The sequence below is a fragment of the Hibiscus syriacus genome, unplaced genomic scaffold (assembly GCF_006381635.1).
Source record: "Hibiscus syriacus cultivar Baekdansim isolate YM2019G1 unplaced genomic scaffold, ASM638163v2 tig00110021_pilon, whole genome shotgun sequence".
NCBI lineage: Eukaryota > Viridiplantae > Streptophyta > Magnoliopsida > Malvales > Malvaceae > Hibiscus > Hibiscus syriacus.
The window spans coordinates 341,361-350,557 of record NW_024062569.1 but is presented as its reverse complement, the minus strand read 5'-3'; the positions used below and the strand labels follow the sequence as shown (position 1 = coordinate 350,557).

At 31.0% G+C, this 9,197-nt stretch overlaps 2 pseudogenes; one reads left to right on the top strand and one right to left on the bottom strand.

Annotated features, from left to right (window-relative positions):
• The first annotated feature begins 626 nt into the window (after positions 1-626).
• Positions 627-2,563, top strand: LOC120213491 (annotated as a pseudogene).
• Positions 2,564-2,874: 311 nt separating this feature from the next.
• Positions 2,875-4,179, bottom strand: LOC120213522 (annotated as a pseudogene).
• Between the last annotated feature and the right edge of the window lie 5,018 nt (positions 4,180-9,197).

The following is a 9,197-nucleotide window of genomic DNA, read 5'->3' as shown; positions in this document are numbered from 1 at the left end:
CGTCACCATCCACAAATTTTAAAGTGTGATTAGTTGTGTCACGAACGTTCATTTAGTACGAGAATAATGTAAAATATTAATTCATCAGTTTTTAGAGTATAATATCTATAAGTTTTTAAATTTTTTATAGAATACTTAAAATACTTAAAAATTTTTAAATTTTAATATTAACATCATGATTGAAAAATAATTTTCAATATATCTTAAAAGTTTGAATTTTTTAATTTTTATTGTGAAAAATCACTTTGAGAGATTTTTTTATTCTCAAATATTATATTTTCAATTTATAATATAATATATAAAATTAATATTTTTTTAAATCATTTTTCAACAACAATCTCAAACATTAAATTTAAATTATATTTTAAAACAAATAAAAATACAATTTTTACCAAATTTATCAAAATCATTTTTAACGATTTTAAAATATTTAACATTGTTTATTAGGATTGAAAATCACTTTTACTGTTTCCCAAAGCCATCAAGTTCCAATGTACCGTTTATTGAATGATTTAATCGGTTCACAAGTGCAAGCTAGGCAAGTTGCTGGAAAATAGGAGCAGAGAAACCCCTTAGCCCCATATGTCATCTGCTCTATTTTAAAGGCTAGAACTTTGTCGCATTAGGCTTAGGCTCAGACTCAGAGGACTCCAATGGCCAGTTGGATTTGTCAGAATATGGCTTAAGGCCCCCCTGGAATCAGTTTCTATGCAACACCAAAACCAGATCTTCATTTCCTTTAATTAATGTTTTCAAGTTCAGAACTTTCCCTGCTTCATCTTCATTCAAGGACTCATCAACTTGGTTTAAAAGAAGAAACTTTGTGGGTTCTTTGAATGTCAGTGCTCCTTTGGAGGTACAGACCATTAATGGGATTGAAGACGATGATGGTAAATTTGACCCTGCTGCGCCTCCGCCTTTCAAGTTGGCCGACATTCGGGCTGCTATAACCCAAGCATTGCTGGGTTAGGATCCATGGAGATCTATGAGTTATGTTTGAGGGATGTTGTTGTTTTTGGTTTGGCTGCTGTAGCTGCTTATTTCAACAACTGGATCGTTTGGCCCCTTTATTGGATTGCTCAGGGAACCATGTTTTGGGCCCTTTTTGTTATCGGTCATGACTGGTTTGGCTACTGTCGCTGCTTATTTCAAGTTTTAGTCTTTGATTGTCATGCCATGTCTGGTCTTAGTCTGGTTTGTGTTTTTACAGTGGCCACGGTAGTTTCTCCAACAGCACGGCATTGAACAGTGTTGCAGGTCATCTTCTTCAATCCTTGACTTGAATTTGGACTAATATTTTGGCCATGTATAAATCAAATTGCCAACTTGTGAGGATATGCAGGAGAATTAGTAACAGAACTCGTCATCAGAACCACGGACATGTTGAAAACGACGAATCATGGCATCCAGTAACGTCTTCAATTCTTTTTCTGAACGAGTTATTTACATGTAAATTTCATTTCAACTTATTTAAATTTGCAATTTACTCCTTTTTCTGCAGTTATCTGAGAAAATTTACAAGAGTTTAGTACTGCAACCAGATTACTGAGGTTCACCTTGCCTTTCCCTATGCTTGCTTATCCAATCTATCTGGTAAGCCGTAGATTCTATCACCGATTGTATTCGTTTACGAACCTATGATTTGTGGTACATTGATTCGTTTTGTCGACGACACTGTGGGGTCGAAGTCCCAGGAAAAGGGTTCCCATTTCCATCCGGACAGCAATTTGTCGGCCGGAACGAAAGAACAGATATAATACTTCAACTGCTTGTTAGGCAGCAATGGTTGGTTTGCTTGTGTTTATCTTTGCAATGGGTCCAATTCAGTTGCTTAAACTCTATGGCATTCCTACTATGTTTCAGTTCCTTCAAACACATATTTTCTTCAAAAGCCTTTGTTTCCGGTATTATATCACCTGAATGCGCCTATAAAATTCAGATATTCGTCATGTGGTTGGACTTGGTTACTACCTACACCACAATGCTGGAGGAAGGGTTTGAAAAAATGTTTCTGCTACAACATGAAACATCATGATATTGAAACTTTAGTACCCTGCAACTGAACTGCTATATATATTTGATTACTAACCAGGAATGAAGTTATTTGAGAGGAGGGATGGATCAACAACATCCACCACGATATTAGAACTCATGTTATACATCATCTTTTGATCCCACACTACCACTTAATTGAAGCCGTGAGTATCATCATCTCCCTCTCCTACATCAGTTATGTTTCTGTTACTGAAAAAAATGTTACATGAACTTGAATTACAGACAGAGGCAGCAAAGCCGGAGCTTGGGAAATATTACCGGGAGCCACAGAAATCTGGGCCTTTCCCGTTGTATTTGCTCGGGGTCCTCATAAGAAGCATGAGAAAGGATCATTACGTATGTGACAGTGGTGATGTTGTCTACTATCAAACAGACCCTCAACTATATGAAGCTAACAAATCAGATTGAAAATGCTGAAGTTTTTCCAAGCTGAACTAGTAAATCCCTACAGATTTTCTCTGGTTAAACCTCGATTGCCGGATATGTAAAACAGCATGCAGATCGTCATTCTTTCCTCCCTATTGAAAATTAGCTGTGATGTTTCTACTTCACAATACCCAAATCTGCACTATCAGTTAGAACCTCTCATTGGTGCTCGATTTCCACTGTAGATTCTTTGGATGAAAAATTGATAATTGTAGCCACACAAGGTTGTCTTCATTAATGGTCCGCAAGACAAGACCAAAGTACAGACATATATTACAACAAAAGTAGCGTTTTAATAGTTTTCACCACATAATGACCATGTGCAATGTTCTAAGGTGCAAACTGATCAATGCAAACTGCAAAGTAGATTGTTTTGCATTTTCCATTCATCACCTATGAAGGTGGACATTATTATAAGTTTTAGCTAAAAAATCGAGGGCAAAAAACAAAGAAGAAAAGACTAGTTTCCGGGTTGTAGTTCAAGGTACATAATTACATAGTCGAATGTGTTTGATGTAACTTATCCATGTGCGGGGACGGTTCAATTGCTGTTGATGGATCAATCAATATGGTGAAGAACGGACTGCATTCATGAAAGAAAATATCTGTGATTGGTTCTTCTGAATACCATCTGGGCCGCAAATGCCGCTACTTACATCAACTCCATGAGGTTTGAGAGTACTAATGGCCTCACAGACGTTATTAGGGTTGATTCCCCCAGCCAAAAGCCAGCCGTGTTTGCTTTTGATTGACGGTAATTTAAAACGAGCCCAGTTAAATCCTTTGCCACTGCAAAGCATGTATCCGAATTAGTTTAGTGTTTATAATTGAATTAGAATGGCATAATGAATTTTCCTTTTTTAAAAACAAATGTAACTTAAGTTAAACGAAGATAAGGTTACTAACCTGCCACCTTTCGCACTATCTACAAGAACCCAGTCTACTAAAGAACAGTCTTCATCGGAAATCTGGTTTTGAAGGTCTCCCTCTTCATTTGCGTGAAGAACATACATGATTCTGTTTTCTTGCACTAACTTTGGAAAAGCTGCCCGAGAAAGATCTCCATGAAGCTATATAAGATTGAAACAATGTCATTTACAAGAAAGGTAATTGAGAATTTGAGACTGAATAAGTATATATACCTGCACATATTCAATGTTTGATGCATCGGAAGCTCTTAAAATTGTGTCTAAATCATCATCGACAAAGACTCCAACAGGCTCAGCCCATATTCCCTTGCAACTTCTGAGATTTCCTTTGCAACTGAAACCGAAATGGAGCGTTTGGACTTGGGCCAAAGGATCATCCCAATGAAATTGGCGCCGGCTTCTGCTGCCATAGCAGCTCTAGCCGATGTAATGCCACACATTTGACCAAAGGATGACTCTTTTCATTCCCCTCGATCGAAGAAAAGTCCAGGTTCGATTGTGCAATGTTGCATCTAACTTTATTCTTAGGATATGACCTGGTTCTTAAGGCGAGCAATTTCCTCCACTTCGGCCTGCTAATACATTCATGAGGAAAATATAACACTAAACATTCAAAGAATCATCCGAAATCGTAAAATCACAAGCTACCTGCTATTTGCCTCGAATGAAAGTTCAAAACTTTAGGCTGGAATTGACTTCCAGTAGCTAAACCTGAGTCAACAATGAACATAACAGTAAAAAAACAGTGCCTTCCAACCGAAATGCAGAAAAAAAAAAGGACAAAAGTATTGCAATTTAAGTGGCTTCTTACAAAAGAAGGTAAGATTCAACACACAAAGTCCATTGCACGGTAATTAGTGATACCAAAAACAGACGGAAATTCATTCATTGGAAATAAAATTTGATTTTAATCTCTTAGAATGATTTTAACATTGATATTGGACTCAGATACAGTAAAATACACATTAGAAATCTACTTAGGAAGGATCAAATAAATTCCCCAGACTATAAAGTATAACAAAACTAAAAATGAAAGAACTTCACATCAAAATAGATGAATTTACTCAAAATTCATCAAACCCAGAAATAATAAGACATCTGTATTCGTCCCAGATACATCAAAATGTAGATAAATCATTTAGATAGAGATGGTCAAACAAGTTCCCCTAGAAATAACGAGAGATCACTTCAGAGAATATTAACAAACAAGTTATCTACGCTAATCTTACAAGAAGGAAAACAGAGAAAAGGGGAAAGGTGAAACCTGAAAGCATCACTCTTTCCTGCTTTTTTCTGGGAAATGAACCAAACAAACAAAATTTATGAAAAAGCCAAGTTGAAAATCAGAAAATCAGATGTCGATTTTGCGTTGTAGAAATGCCAAGGTGAGAATGTGAAATAAAATTTCTACAGCGGGCTCGAATAGGACGAAAGAGAAACTTGTTTTAAGAGGGCTTGATGGGCGTTTACATGCCCTTAAAGCCCAATTATCTAAGCATTTCAACGGTTCATAGAACAACTTTAATAAGTTAGGCCGAAAGCAACCCTTAAAATCCATAATATTTGGGTTTGGGTCCAAAAACTTGTAGTTTTTTTTACACTATTTGGATTAAAAAAATATTTGAATGAATTAAAATATGATTTTCTTTGATTTAAAATTTTGGGAGATTTTGAATCGTTTAAGTATTATATTAAAAATTGTAATTAAACTCTATCCCATAAATATTGTGAATCTAATCCAAGCTTTAAAAATAAAAGGTTAAATTATACTATTGGTCCATATGCCACTATAAGTTCATACACACCAATTTAATCACTTTTAGTCAATGGACCGTTTTAAGTTTTAAAATTTTGATCCTTAGTAGTTATTAAATGTATTAAGTTAAACTTTATTATTACTCGCTATACAATGCATAATTATAGATTTATTTTATAGACTCTAATTTATTCAATTTTAGTCTTATAAATTTGTCATATTGATCATGTATCATTAAAATTGAAATTTTAAATTTGTAACACGTACAAACTAAAACTGACCATATTAAAATGTATTTACAACTTATATATAATATTGGGAGTGTTGATGAAATTTTACTAAATTCATCCATCTCGTAAGATATTTTCAAACCCAAATCATTATCAGAAAAATATAATAAAAAATTAATTCTAAGTATTATTAGCCATTAAAAATAATATTTTACATAAAATAAAAAAGAAAGAAAGATATTACTAAATTTGGTTAGTGGGAGGAAGAATTAGAACCACAGTTTTGATAGAAAAGAAATCAGAAATTGGAAAGCATCACGCCTGCCCTCATATTGTTTCCTTTTGCATCGTGCACAAAGGCTGCAGCAGCGAACATGAAAGTGGGAATCGCACCCCCAACCCACCATTCTCACACTTTATCATTTTGTCAATTAATTACATCCACACATACACTTCAACCCTTTTGTCCCTTATGCTCTCCAAAAAAAAAAAATCTACTTGAAATTATGTTCCAATTTAATATTTAAGTTGATCTTAAAGAAAATTATTCTTCTTAGAGATTTTTTGTTCGAGCAACTGTATTTACAATGTGCGTGCATTATCAATAAATTAAGGAAATTTTGAATAAATATTACATTATAATCACTCTAAGTTATTCAAAAAGTATACTTAATTTTTATACTTCAATTTATTTAGTTCAAATAGTTAATATCATTAACTATTTCAGATTAAAAAATCCCTTCCAACTCATTAGATTGATATGGATTTTCACAAATTTGGAAGTAGGGACGAAGCCAATTTTTTGTAAGGGTCAAAATTGTTTTTTTCCCTTCTCTTTTCTACCATTGAGTTGGCTTGTAATTTTATGATTTGTGAATGTAATAAAGTAAAAATTTACCATTTTGAGGGATTGAAAATATAATTTTATCATTAAAGTAACTTATAAATTTTAGGGGATTTTGCTGAAAGATGACTATTTTAGGTTAAAATAATTTAATAGTATATGAATATGCATCTGTATTTAATCAAACTCAAAAAACAATAATTCTTTATAGAGACCAAAAATTAAACAAAAATAACAGTCCCTACTATAAACTCCTAAACATCAAGGTCCTAGTTTGCACAAAAGGTGTCATTCACATTTCCCACCTTACTTGTGTTCTTAGCCTTCAAAGTAAGGAGAACAAGCTGCTTTACCAGCATGATAATATCCGCAGGAAATCGGTCAAGGCGTCGAAACTGTCTCCGGTTCCTTTCCCTCCAAATCTGGGCGATGCAACAATTCCAAGCCAGCTTCAAGAGGAGCGATATCATAGACTTTCTCTTCAATCTGCAATTAAACCAATCCAATTCCAAACACCAATCCATAACACTCCTACTAACCAGATAGATTTTTAAGGTAAAATTTCATATCTTATTCATCGATATAACATATATATATATATATATATATATATATATATATATATATTATTTTTATTAGATAATATGTAGAGTTATTGAAAAATATATAAAGAAATAATATTATAATAATTATCTTTAAATATATAAAGATTAATTATACTATTATTTTAAATCAATTAGATTATACACCTTAAATTAAATTTATCTTAATCTTATCTTTAAACAAATTCTAAATTAATACAAATCAAAATTTAAAAATATAATTTTATAAAATTAAATCAAATCAGAACCCACTAAAATCGAATGTAATGGCCTAATGGGGGGAAATCCAACAAATTGCAAAACGTTTGGTTGAGAAATGAGAATTAGCCCTTTTTTGTTTTCACTGTTCCACCTCTTCAAACCTCTTATGTCTGCACCGCGCAGACCACACGCATACATTAAGCTTCGCAGACCGTTTGTTTTTTAGAAGGCAGAAGCTCTTCTAACGTCTGCGCGAGCTCTTCTTGGTGCAGACATGATTTTATGTCTTCAAAGGTCTTCAAACCTCTTCAAACCTCTTCAAGAACAATTATAAAATATGGTTATTTATTAAAATAATTTTAAATTATTTAATAAGGTTATTTATTTTAAAATAAATTATTATAAAATGTGGATTGATTTATTTTTAAATAATTTATTTTAAATAATTTATTAGTATGGATTGATTTGTTTTAAAATATGGATTGATTTATTTTAAATAATTTATTAGTATGGATTGATTTATTTTAAATATAGATTGATTTATTTTAAATAATTTATTTGTATGGATTGATTTATTTTAAAATATGGATTGATTATTATTGTAGTTGTATGGATTGATTATTTTAAATAATTATTAGTATGGATTGATTTATTTTAAATAATTTATTAGTATGGATTGATTTATTTTAAAATATGGATTGATTTATTATTGTAGTTGTATGGATTGATTTATTTTAAATAATTTATTAGTATGGGTTGATTTATTTTAAAATATAAATTGATTTATTTTAAATAATTTATTAGTATGAATTGATTTATTTTAAAATATGGATTGATTTATTATTGTAGTTGTATAGATTGATTTATTTTAAATAATTTATTAGTATGGATTGATTTATTTTAAAATATGGATTGATTTATTTTAAAATAATTTATTAGTATGGATTGATTTATTTTAAATAATTTATTAGTATGGATTGATTTATTTTAAATAATTTATTAGTATGAATTAATTTATTTTAAAATATGGATTGATTTATTATTGTAGTTGTATAGATTGATTTATTTTAAATAATTATTAGTATGGATGATTTATTTTAAATATGTATTGATTTATTATTGTAGTTGTATGGATTGATTTATTTTAAATAATTTATTAGTATGGATTTATTAATTTTAAAATATGGATTGATTTATTATTGTAGTTGTATGGATTGATTTATTTTAAATAATTTATTAGTATTGATTGATTTATTTTAAATAATTTATTAGTATGGATTGATTTATTATTGTAGTTGTATGGATTGATTTATTTTAAATAATTTATTATTGTAATTGTATGGATTATTTAAATTTCAGTATTGTAAAACTAAAATGATTTAAATCTCAGTATTACAAAACTCTTTTAAGTTTAAAAAATCAGTTTATTAATATTTTAGTTCATTTTAGCAGTCTGCAGACGTTAAATAACAAACAATCTTCTTCTTGATGACTGCAGACTTTTAATCTATCTCTTCTGGTGCAGATGTCTGCAGATATAATCCGCAGACTGCAAACCTTTTACCTCTGTAAAAACAACCATTACCTTAATTTTGTGGGCGGCTCTCAAAACAGTGACACTTTTATATCTTTCTCTTCAAATGGGGAGAGCAAATAAAAATATAAAATGATACCCATTTTCTTATTTATTTATTTAAATATATATTTGGTGGCTCCATTAATAAAAAAATCTTATCTTCTTCAACAAACATAATGTTTGAGCCAGAGCCTCCACAGAATATTATGTATGTATATATATAATGATTAATGGCAACTTGGTTTGTGGGTATATATAATTAGATCATACAATCGACAATGGCATGGTCAGCTTCAAATTTCCCAACTAGCACATAGACAGAGAACATGATATCATCAATTAAATATAATATATATTTTCTAATTTTTAAATACAAATATTCGAGCTTAACTCCCCTTATGTTGGATGTAGTCTGGTTTTGGAGCTCTTCCATGGATTTGGTTTTCATGAACCAAAGCAAGTTTTATCTCAGTTTCTGCCTTAAAAACCAACATGAATAGCTAAAACAGCTGCAGTATTTGAATTTTAAAGACAGTTCCTTTGAAGGTTATCAGCAGAGAAATAAGTACAAAAACACC